Raw genomic sequence first — 13,787 nt, forward strand, 5'->3', positions numbered from 1 at the left:
AAGTAAACTTTAATTATATATTATTAATAAATGAACCTTCATTATTTTCATTGTTTATTAATTAGATACAATTAATATTTCTTTATTACATATACAAATAAATATATATTTTGTTGATCTTCGTCATTTCAGGAATTTATTCCTCATGCTTAGAGAAGAAAAAAGTAATATCAACATAGGTCTGGAAAATATTAATTTTTGAGTTATTATAAGATTCTTGTAATACAAAATTTTGGTCTCATTTCTCGTCTTATACCCGTTTTGTTACAGGAATTCGGCGACCATACCATATCGTCTCAATTACAGCCGTCTAACACCTACATACCCATACATATGCCGGGAGAAATATATATGTATATATAGTATATATAGTATATAGTATATATAGTATATGTATACATACAGTGTGTTTCTCAAGTGGTGGGCAAAATTTCAGGAATGGATTCCTCATGCTTAGAGAAGAAAAGAAAGTTATATCTACATAGGTCGGAAAATGATTAGATTTGTAGTTATTAAGATTTTTGTAATACAAAATTTTGTCTCATTTATCATCTTTGAAGTCCGTTTAAAGGCATCAACAATGTTTTCCTAGTTCGCCGGCCTATGTTTATAAGTGGACACATTTTCTCTAATTGTAAGACACCCTGGACTCAGGGTGGCGTATAAATTATCGAATTTTAGTACGGTGTATCGTGATATACTGCGGTCGCGAGGTACCTTTTTGTATTATGGTATGTAGAAAACAGGATTGTAAGCCGAATCGAACAGTTGAACGGAGCAAATTGCGAATTTAAAATTTGTTCCGATCCGGAGCGAATTGTTTTTCATTATAATTTAAAATGCTCCGATATCAAACTGGAACATAAAAAAAACCGGTTTTGGAGCTTTTTTTTTATTTAAAAGGAGTTAATTAAAAATAAAAACAGGAAATATATAATAAATTAATATGTATTATTATTGATATACATACACATATGTATATAGGGTGTTAAAAGAAGGGTAAAATATTTTAAGGGGATTTAGTATGCCTAAAAACAAGTCGAAAAGTCATAATAAATGTGAGTCTGCAAATAAATCGTTTTTGAGATATTTTTATTTAATTTGTCTATACAGGGTATGTATCGAATATTCTGCCTGTGCGAATTTCTTCTTCCTTTCCGTGTAAGTAAGGAAATTCGTTTTCTTTATTTGAGAATTATAGAGCCGACAAGTAATTAACGTTATATGTCACAGCGAATTTGACGTTGCATTAATTCTAAATACGGTGTAACCCTACATCTGGGCCTATCAACTGATTGTGAGACAAAGGACACACTTGAGCATAATATCATTATACACGGCGGAATATTTTGAGAGCGGGCATTTTTTTATCTCTACTTTTATTTTCCATATATTTTAGAACAATTTTTTATTTTGTAACTTTATACTGTTATTACAGTGTTGATTTGTTTTTTGTAATTCTGTATACTCTTTGTCGGTATGACCTAAATTGTTTTTTTTTGTAAATTTTTTTGCGCTTAAAATGGCGCAAAAAAGCGGACCGAAACGTTCACGATAAATATAAATTTAACGTATAAGACGGGCAACAAGAGCCAAATCGCGGATGACAATGCGTTATCCTAACGAAACTAAATAATTTTTCGTTAGAATTAAATACCGGTGCACAAGGCACCAAATTTTTACTTGGACACGGCCAAGATTTTTTAAATATGAAATAATCTCATATTTTGAGATTTAATTTCAATACCCCTTTAACCCCCATACGGAAAATAAATAAATGAATGCAAGAGAAAAATATAGATCCGAAAATCGCTGAATCGGGAAACGAACCCGAGACCTTTCGCTTGCCGGGCGACTGCTCTTCCAGCTGAGCTATTCAGATCCTTTCGATTCTATACTTTTCTCTGTTATATATATTAATGTTGGTAAACAAACGTTCACGATAAACGTATCCTATATCTCAAAAAATGTTATAATTTTTAAATGAAGAAGAGAGTTTCTGTGAAAATAAAATATAAATGCTTTGGCGTATATGTTATATTACTTTTTTTACACTTTAATTTAGATTTAATAAAGATTGAAATTTTGGAGAAAATATACGATATTATAACTTGAACAATCAAAATTGATATTTAACATGTCTTTTATTAAGTATATCAATAGGCGTACATATTGTACATGTGTTTAATTAATTTGCAGCGTTATACGAAGTGTATCAACAAAATTGCGATGAGAGAGAGAGAGAGAGAGAGAGAGAGAGAGAGAGAGAGAGAGAAATAGAGGGCGTATATGTTATATTATTTTTTTACATTTTAATTTAGATTTCATGGAGATTGAAATTTTGGAGAAAATATACGATATTACACCTTGAACGATCAAAATTGATATTTATAATGTCTTTTATTAAGTATTTGGATAGGCATACATATTGTACGTGTTTAATTAATTTGTAGCGTTATACGGAGTGTATCAACAAAATTGCAATGAGAGAAAGAGAGAGAGAGAGAGAGAGAGAGAGAGAGTGGGTAAAAGGGGGGGTAGAACTTTGTACTCTGAAATTTGTGCGCCAAAAACAAATACCATAAAAGGGGTGCAAAATTAAATTATGTTTACACATGGCCGATCTTGTTGATACGCAAATTAGCCTCATGAAAGCGTTATTTTATCGTAGAAACTTCGTCATCAACAAAACGTGATAGCGACGATGGATGTTTTACTCCACGCGACACCCCTCGATAGAATAAACTAAACACACAATAATTTAATTTTCATAGTCAGATTGTATTCCATTTAAAGAATCGACGTCCCTTTTTAATTGAAATACAAAGATCGTTATATTTTTCCAAATTATAAACGAGTGGAAATTGTAGATTTTTCGCGAATAAAATTGCTGGGTTATACTGGACAGTGAGGAAAATTTTGAAAAAACTTTATACATATAGTCGCAAAGATATATCAGAAATGCATTGAAATAAGGAGAAAATGAAAAATCTCAGAAATATACGACAATATTTATAAAAGCCGATTTTTTGCCCGTGGGAAAAATGGATAAAACCTACTCCATATGTTTTCCACACATAAATACAAATACAAAATGTACCTAAGAATCTGGAGAAAACTTTTGGCAAACTATTTGACTTGTTAAATGAGGAGTTAAACGGAATCACTTTTCAGTTTTGTTTGAAAAACACTGAATTGAGATTCTTTCCGAATTCTCACGGCTTTTATTGATCTGTGATGATATAAATGAGAGGTGTTTGAAGGTGCGTGTACGCGTACGTGTCATGATGACGTGTGCGTGCGCGCGCACGCATCTGTGTGTGTGGGTGGGTGGGTGTGAGTGTGAATGCCTCCGATAGACTTTTTTCTGCAAATAAAACATCCAATACATGAAGGTACATCATCATGACGTACGCATGCGCGCGCACGCACACGCGTACTTGAGATTCTTTCCGAGTTCTCACCGCTTTTATTGATCTGTGACAACAAATGAGAGGTATTTGAAGGTGCGTGTACGCATGCGCGCGCACGCACACGTCATCATGACACGTACGCGTACACGCACCTTCAAACACCTCTCATTTGTTGTCACAGATCAATAAAAGCGGTGAGAACTCGGAAAGAATCTCAAGTACGCGTGTGCGTGCGCGCGCATGCGTACGTCATGATGATGTACCTTCATGTATTGGATGTTTTATTTGCAGAAAAAAGTCTATCGGAGGCATTCACACTCACACCCACACACACACACACAGATGCGTGCGCGTGCTTACACCATCAAACTAGAGATCAGAGGGGTTTATAACTCCTGGTAACACGCACACATTGAAAGTATTAAGAACCCTCGTTCGACCGTTCAAAGTTCAAAGGTGGCCAGAGCTTCGAACACCGAAAAAGACAAATATATATCTATTGTCTTAAACTTTCTTTTACATATGGAGCTACGAATTTGAGCGAATTCGGAATATTAGGCGAGTCGGTGATCGGCGATGCGATCCAATATGCGACAAAAAGAAAAATATAAAAGTAAGAATTATATTTAATATTATAAAATAATATTTAAAAATAAAAAAATGTATTTTAAATATCAACTAAATAATTTTACTCTTGGCCAATATGTGGATGTCTTTTTATTAAAAAAGATTTCTTATCTTTAAAGAAATAATCGTAATAAAATAAATTACTGATTAAGATTCTTAATTATCGCCAGTCACAGAATTAAAGGAATAAATATTTCTCGATCAATACTGGCTAGTGACATTTATTTAATAAATCTTATACACAATGTTTCGACCATAATTTTGGTCCTTTTTAAATGTATTGAAATAAAGTATTATAATATAGTAATATGCGCTAAAAATACGGAAATTAATAAAAGAAAATAATTATCTGTTAAAATATTAATAAAGAGAAAAAAAAAGACCACCGTTGTATTGATACGTATGACACTTCGTCACTTGTTTATATTAAACTGATTGTGAGTGTAGAACTAAACAATCTTTATTATTTGATCATAAATGTTATTTAAATTGTCTGTGTCCTTTTGCAGGTTGATCGTATTGTTAAATAAAAACATTTCGGCAATTTCTCTGTTTCTTACGTGTTTCTCGTTATGTAAAATAGTCGACCTTGCCCAGTCAAATTTATGTCTAAATTCTACTTTATGTTTGCTAATGATCGAATGATTGGTTGCGTATATTTTTATGTTATTAAAATGTTCCTTTACACGCGTATATCTAAATGCCTTTTTATTTGGCCAATATATATATAAAACAGTATAATTTTTGCGATCGATTTTATAAACGATATCCGCTCTAACATCATTACGCAATCTACTACGCTTAATAAGTGCATCTAATTTTTTTGGTATCTCATAGGCAACATTATAAAACCAGAACTAAGCAATTGACTATTATTATTAATCAAGTCTTCAAACATAAAGTAATGAAATGAGAGAAGATATATCAAAGTTATCCTTCTTGTTAAAATTACTTTTAGCGCATATTACTATTATAATATCTTTATTTCATAGTACACTTAAAAAGGACCAGATTTATGGTCTCGAAACGTTAAGATTTATTAAATAAATATCAATTGCTAGTATTGGTCGAGAAATATTTATTCCTGTAATAAAATAATATTTTAATTATTTAATTTATATATATATATATATATATTAACTTAATTTTTATGTCGCTAGTGAAAAATAAATTAAGAAGTTTATTATATTACGACCCAACTGACTTAAAAGATCTTTATTACCTCAATTAAATACAGATATTATAGACAACATTTCGATTTGATTTAGATCCTTTTCAAGTCTAAAATTAAATTATAATAACAAACAATAATAATATACTCAAACAAAATAGCGTAAACCTTAATTAAAATTAAATATACCTTAAATATAATAAGAATTCACATATTAACAAGTTGAATATTAAATAAACAAACAATAATAATCGGGCCTAAGAGAGTTCATTGGAGAAACGCGGAGAGAAATTCACGCATTCTGCTGTTACGAAATGCTGCGCCGGCGTCGGGCCGCTCAGTTCAGTGTTCAGATCCGTATGATAATTCGACACATAAAAAGGTTCGGAGGTTTTTAAAGCGTATTCTTGTAGATTTTTTTATGCTGATTACGAATCCGGCCGCGAAAATTGCGTATCACGTCAGGTTTTTTAGATATCTCGATCTAAAGATGTGAAAAAAGGCATTTTAGACACTTTTCCGTAAAATATAGCTTTTAATTGGGACATGATAAAAAGTGCTACAATGGCTCAAAATAAAGCTTAAGACTTGTAGTTTATATAAAAAATATAAAAAAGGTCGAATCTATAAAGAGTTAATGTGAACCATTCTATCAAACCTTTATAGACTTTGTATTAGTATAAGGAAAAGTGCGAAAAATGATATTTTCAATTTTTTAATTTAGTTTTTTCAATAAACTCTTTATAGATTCGATCTTTTTTATATTTTTTACATAAACTACAAGTCTTAAGCTTTATTTTGAGCCGTTGTAGCACTTTTTATCATGTCCCAATTAAAAGCTATATTTTACGGAAGTGTTTAAAATGCCCTTTTTCACAACTTTAGATCAAGATATCTAAAAAACCTGACGTGATACGCAATTTTTGCGGCAGGATTCTTAATCAGCATGAAAAAATCTACAAGAATACGTTTTGAAAATCTCCGAATCTGAAAAAAAGTCATTTTTTTCTTAACCAGTGTTATCGTATATGTGCAATAATTTTAGCAATTTTATGATGTACGATAGCCTTTTGGTATTGTACGTAAATTTACAATGACTTGGGAAAATTAGAGAAATCAGCTAATAACACAAATCGACATAAATGTTATTTTATATCTTTCTATTGAGCAATATATACAGGGTGTCCTAAAAAGATCAAAACTTTGAAAAATGTTCAAAAATATACGTTTTACAGAAAAAAGTTTCAGACAAAAGTTGTAGGGTTTAAAAAAATCTATTTATTGATCTTATGAGTTTGACCTTGAGTGGCGTTACCAAGGTCAGAATAATCCTTGAATTTCTTAAATGGAACTATATTTTTCATTACATATATTTTTGTAGCTTACTTTGAAAACTTTTCAAAACATAATTATTTTTTATAAGGTACTTTCCGAGTTACAAAGCTTGAAAGTTACAGTTCTGAAAGGCTTGCCGTAATTACAATTCTAATAAATTTCAAAAATGAAGACGAATGGAAGAAAAAGTCCGTAAGGATATTGAAGAATACTAAAAAACCTTCACTAATTCAAGAGATCACAACCATGAAGTTTACGACAAGATTTTTCAATTGCGATAAATAATTAGTTTGTACTGATATCATACAAAACGTACAACATTCTTGTACATCTAATTAGAACTACATTGTAAAAGTAGGATACTTTGAATTTTCAAATGTGACCCCTAAAAACCAATGGACTTTCATTAGATTTTTGTCTTAATAATATCATAATGATTTATTCAGCAACTTATCTTAAACAATATGAGTTCGATTTTCAAATGATCTTTAAGAATACGCTGACTCGCAACACGACTACACGTCGAAACATGTAAAATTATCCATTCATCCGATTTTCCGAAAAATATAGGGTTTCTCATTTAAATAACGCTAATGCCGGCAGTTAGGTGGTATAACTTTCAAGCCTTGTAACTCGGAAAGTACCTTATAAAAAATAATTATAATGTTTTAAAAAGTTCTCAAAATAAGCTACAAAAATATGTAATAAAAAATATAGAGTTCCATTTAAGAAATTCAAGGTGATCTTATTCTGACCTTGGTAACGCCATCCAAGATTAATAAGATCAATAAATAGATTTTTTTAAATCCTACAACTTTTGTCTGAAACTTTTTTTCTGTAAAACGTATATTTTTCGAGATTTTTCAGGGTTCCGATCTTTTTGGGACACTCTGTATGTTATCAAAAGAAATTCATAAAGTACTCAAGTTTAAGAGTTAGATTTCTGAAAACATCATCAAAATGATAAAATATTATTATATCAATAAGTTCTCTAATCCCTGGTTCACAATACATAGGTGATTTAAGCCGTAAGGCTTAAAAAAATGACTAATCACAGTCAAGTATGAGGAGAATACTTGATTGTGATTGATCAATTTCTTGTGGACTGACACTAACGCATCGATTTTAGAGGAAAGAAAGGCATCGCACATAAATGACATTTAAAAGAATTCCACAATCTGACTTCTTTTAAATATCAAAAAAGGTTACTGTTAAGAATTCCTATTTGTAGTATTATATCTTTACATATTTTTATAGTTGGATTATGTCTGTAAGAAGCACATTGCAATCATACAAATTCTTTTTTATTGTAAAGTCTATGTAGACATCCTAAATTCTATCCGATCCTGATGATGTTAAAAAATAGGTTTTAAAATGCCCATAGACTTTGTATAAAAAAAATTGTATGATTGCAATGTGCTTTTTGCACGCATAATCCAACTTCTTTGATTGGATATAGATATATATGAAAATATAATTTCTATTTTATACTCAAATATATATTTAATAATATTTATAATTTAAGAAAGAAAGATTACTTTGCAAACGTTACTATCGAAGAACGTAAATGCTATCTCCTTGAAATCCAGAACTCAGAGCTCAGAGCACGCGCAATTCACACGTGACATATGTGGCTTACGATTGTGCGGCGTTCGTAAAATAGCACGCTTGCTAGAGACTCTAGAAATATCTATATATGAAAATATATCATAAAAAGCTCTTCTGAAAAATACCTCACTGATATAAAAAGATAATAACATTTAGAAAGACAGGGCCAACTATAACGAGCATATTAAATTAGTGAGAGATGTAATGTCAACACATAGTTACTTTATTTGTTAGTAAATACAATGATAATAATAAAAATAAACGTTTCGGCTGTTACCTCAGCCTTCTTCAGTAAATATAAAAACAATAAAAATTCTTTTAAATAAAACTAAGAAATATTACGCATTAGAGTCTATTTTGTGATGAACCTTTGGTTTGATGAATCATTAAATTTATATTGGGTGGCGCTTATATCATTTATTAAAATTGATATTGTTTCTAGTCGGCTAACCATTTTATAACTGAGATGGTGAACTTTTAAATATGTCAAAAAACATGTAAACGAACTCACTGTTGTTAATAGAACAAGTTGACAGTCCATTCCACGTCATCAATCCTTTTGCACATTATTAGTTGAGAATATCATCAAAACTGCTTGATATGAGAATTGAAACAATTAGATGTTATTCAGCATCAAAAAGTTAGTTTCCATCATCAAGCATATTTCCGAATAAGTTTATCATTGTAGTGTATTTCACGTGTTTGTCTAAGTATATTTTTTTGGTATATTAATTTATATTAATTAGTTATTTTTATAAAAGATCTTGATTATGATTAAAAGTGCTTACTTAAATTGATGAATAGTCAAGATTCCGCCAAGTCAATGTGTTCATTATACAGAGTCACAAGATGATGTGTCGAATTCAAACCGTGACTCCTATTATTATTGCTATTTATTTATAAGACAATTCTTCTAGAATGTCAAAATATGACTCGTCAAGCATATCGGTATCTTTTTTTAAGTTTAGACCGTTTTTTTGTTCCTTTATATGAATCATTTCAGAAACATTTCTCTTCTGAAAATTAGATTCGGAATCTAAAATTTTAATGTCTTCCCAATTAAATGAGTGTTGGTAATTAAGAATATGTTCCGAGATGACCGAGTGTTTTGACGAATCTAACTTTATATTATTTACATGTTCTTTAACTCTCGTTTTAAGTTGTCTTTTAGTTTGGCCAACATATGTCGCACCACAATCGCGACATGAGATTTTGTAAATAACATTGGAATTAGTTGAAAATTGATTTTTATCTTTATGGACCTTGATGAATCGATTGAGTTTATTAAGACAACGATAACCTATGGTCATTTCTGATTTTTTGATAGATGATGCGATTTTGTCAGAAATGTTATCTACATAAGGAATAACAAAGAAATTCTTTTTTTCATTATCTCCAGCTATTTCAGGAACCTTAGTTACATTATTATCATTAATCAAGATATTTAGTTTGAAAGTAATAAGATACTTAATTCTTTGATTAATAGTGGAGAAAATAAATTCTAAAGGGTAACCGTTGTTACGTAAAATAGTTATGATTGAATTTATATTCTTCTTATGAAATTTTGGAGTGAAAGAAGAAAAGCTCTATCTACTAAGTTATAAACAATGCCTTTTTTTGGCAGAAAGGATGGTTAGAGTAATAGGAAAGAGTTCTTCCAGAAAATGTTTTTTTTTCTGAAACCAATCAACAAAAATGGTATTGTTAATTAATTTCAATGATACATCTAAGAAATTTAAACAACGGTTATCTTCATATTCCAATGTGAATTTAAGTCTGTCATGGTATTTGTTAAAAGAATCCTTCTTCTTTGATTATGGATTCTTTTAACAAATATCATGACAGACTTAAATTCACATTGGAATATGAAGATAACCGTTGTTTAAATTTCTTAGATGTATCATTGAAATTAATTAACAATACCATTTTTGTTGATTGGTTTCAGAAAAAAAACATTTTCTGGAAGAACTCTTTCCTATTACTCTAACCATCCTTTCTGCCAAAAAAAGGCATTGTTTATAACTTAGTAGATAGAGCTCTTCTTCTTTCACATCCAAAATTTCATAAGAAGAATATAAATTCAATCATAACTATTTTACGTAACAACGGTTACCCTTTAGAATTTATTTTCTCCACTATTAATCAAAGAATTAAGTATCTTATTACTTTCAAACTAAATATCTTGATTAATGATAATAATGTAACTAAGGTTCCTGAAATAGCTGGAGATAATGAAAAAAAGAATTTCTTTGTTATTCCTTATGTAGATAACATTTCTGACAAAATCGCATCATCTATCAAAAAATCAGAAATGACCATAGGTTATCGTTGTCTTAATAAACTCAATCGATTCATCAAGGTCCATAAAGATAAAAATCAATTTTCAACTAATTCCAATGTTATTTACAAAATCTCATGTCGCGATTGTGGTGCGACATATGTTGGCCAAACTAAAAGACAACTTAAAACGAGAGTTAAAGAACATGTAAATAATATAAAGTTAGATTCGTCAAAACACTCGGTCATCTCGGAACATATTCTTAATTACCAACACTCATTTAATTGGGAAGACATTAAAATTTTAGATTCCGAATCTAATTTTCAGAAGAGAAATGTTTCTGAAATGATTCATATAAAGGAACAAAAAAACGGTCTAAACTTAAAAAAAGATACCGATATGCTTGACGAGTCATATTTTGACATTCTAGAAGAATTGTCTTATAAATAAATAGCAATAATAATAGGAGTCACGGTTTGAATTCGACACATCATCTTGTGACTCTGTATAATGAACACATTGACTTGGCGGAATCTTGACTATTCATCAATTTAAGTAAGCACTTTTAATCATAATCAAGATCTTTTATAAAAATAACTAATTAATATAAATTAATATACCAAAAAAATATACTTAGACAAACACGTGAAATACACTACAATGATAAACTTATTCGGAAATATGCTTGATGATGGGGACTAACTTTTTGATGCTGGATAACATCTAATTGTTTCAATTCTCATATCAAGCAGTTTTGATGATATTCTCAACTAATAATGTGCAAAAGGATTGATGACGTGGAATGGACTGTCAACTTGTTCTATTAACAACAGTGAGTTCGTTTACATGTTTTTTGACATATTTAAAAGTTCACCATCTCAGTTATAAAATGGTTAGCCGACTAGAAACAATATCAATTTTAATAAATGATATAAGCGCCACCCAATATAAATTTAATGATTCATCAAACCAAAGGTTCATCACAAAATAGACTCTAATGCGTAATACTTCTTAGTTTTATTTAAAAGAATTTTTATTGTTTTTATATTTACTGAAGAAGGCTGAGGTAACAGCCGAAACGTTTATTTTTATTATTATCATTGTATTTACTAACAAATAAAGTAATTATGTGTTGACATTACATCTCTCACTAATTTAATATGCTCGTTATAGTTGGCCCTGTCTTTCTAAATGTTATTATTTATAATATTACACAAGCCTTGTCTTTCAATATCTAATTGTAATCTTTATTTAAAAATAAAAAGATAACTTACTGATATTGTTTCTAAGAAAAACTAATTAAATAGGTCTTCAAAAAGTCCTCTTAAAGATTTCATCTTCTCAATAATGCTCACTGAGATGTCTGCGCTTGCGTCGGACGAATCAGTTGCCTGCCGTTCTCGGCAAGTTTTTAACGAATCAGTCACAGTTACGGTGTGATCGCAGTGTGTCGCGGTCACGTGTAACTTGTTATATTTATCTGTAAAAATGTTCGTTGAAATTGAATTTTTAACAGAGATACAAACAAACATTAATATATTTATATGTATCTGTTCAATTATTTTGAAGTTCTATTTTGTAGTTCGATATGTTTATAAAAAATATATTAAAAAAAATAGTGGTGCGGTGATAAACAATCGCGTTAAGAGAACAGTGCGGTACGAGGAGCAAGAAATGTAAGTATATAGCAAATCTAATAATAATATAAATTTAAAGTGTAAGACAGGCAATAAGAGCCATTCGCGGAAGACAGTGCGTTATCCTAACAATACTAAATTTTCTCGTTAGAATTAAATATCTTGTGCACAGGGCACCAAATTTTACTTGGTCACGGCCAAGATTTAAAATTTGAAATAATCTCATATATATTTTTGAGATTTAATTTCAATAATCCTATAACCCCCCTACGGAAATATCTAATAATAATGTATTTGGACAAAAAGAAGGTTTCTTAATCTATTTTCGTTTTTTGACAATAAAAATCTTAAATACATTCAAAATTTTTCAATAGTTAAGTTCGCTACATTTATTATGAGATTTTCCTTGGACAAAATAAAGTACGCAAGTGATAAAAAGAAATAAATCAAACATAGAATTTACAATTAATACTTTGTATGGCCGCCTTTTGCTTCTATGACTGCTGGCAAACGTCGAGGCATACTTTCAACAAGATTTCGGATGTGCTGCTGGTCTATATTTTCCCATGCTTCTTCTAATGCTTCAAACAACTTAATTTTATTTGTTACTTCGCCCTTTTCAACTTTTTGATCTAAAATAGACCACAGGTTTTCAATCGGATTCAAATCCGGTGATTGTGCTGGCCAATCCAATAGTTTGATCCGTGAAGTACGGAAGAAAGCAGCAGTTTTACGAGCGGTGTGTTTCGGGTCGTTATCCTGTTGAAATATAAAACTATCTTCCAGACCAATTTTTAGCAGAGATTTTTCCAAATTTTCATTGCGAATATCAATGTAATAGTCTGCTGTCATTAAGCTGGGTTGAGAAACAGTTTTGCACTGCGTCGCCCTTTGATTCGAATAAAGGTGAATAAAATCAAACAATTACAATTTGCAAAAAAATATGTCAACAGGTCACTGGACTTCTGGAAGAAAGTTCTTTGGAGTGACAAAAGCAAATTTGATCTCTTTGGTCATAAATAACGACCGCGGGTCTGGTTAAAGCCTAGCGAAAAACTTTTAGATAAAAATATCCAAAAGGCAATTAAGCACGGAGGAGGCAGTATAATGGTGTGGGGATGTTTTGCGTGATCAGGTATGGGAAATTTGTTCAAAATCGACGGTATAATGACAGCAGACTATTACATTGATATTCTCAATGAAAATTTGGAAGAATCTCTGCTAAAAGTTGGTCTGGAAGATAGTTTTATATTTCAACAGGATAACGACCCGATATATATATATATATATATATATATATATGCGATATATATATATATATATATATATATATATATATGTGATGCGTGAGTGACTTTGCATGATATGATAATATATATATATATATATATATATATATATATATCATATCATGCAAAGTCACTCACGCATCACAATAAAAGTTTGAAAACTGAAGAATTAATTAAATTACAGTATTAATTCGGTCAGTACCGACATTATCGGTCATCGGAATTAAGCACGGAGGAGGCAGTATAATGGTGTGGGGATGTTTTGCGTGATCAGGTATGGGAAATTTGTTCAAAATCGACGGTATAATGACAGCAGACTATTACATTGATATTCTCAATGAAAATTTGGAAGAATCTCTGCTAAAAATTGGTCTGGAAGATAGTTTTATATTTCAACAGGATAACGACCCGATATATACGAGAATATAT

The sequence above is a fragment of the Nylanderia fulva genome, unplaced genomic scaffold (genome assembly GCF_048542155.1).
Source record: "Nylanderia fulva isolate GAGA-0341 unplaced genomic scaffold, ASM4854215v1 Scaffold115, whole genome shotgun sequence".
NCBI lineage: Eukaryota > Metazoa > Arthropoda > Insecta > Hymenoptera > Formicidae > Nylanderia > Nylanderia fulva.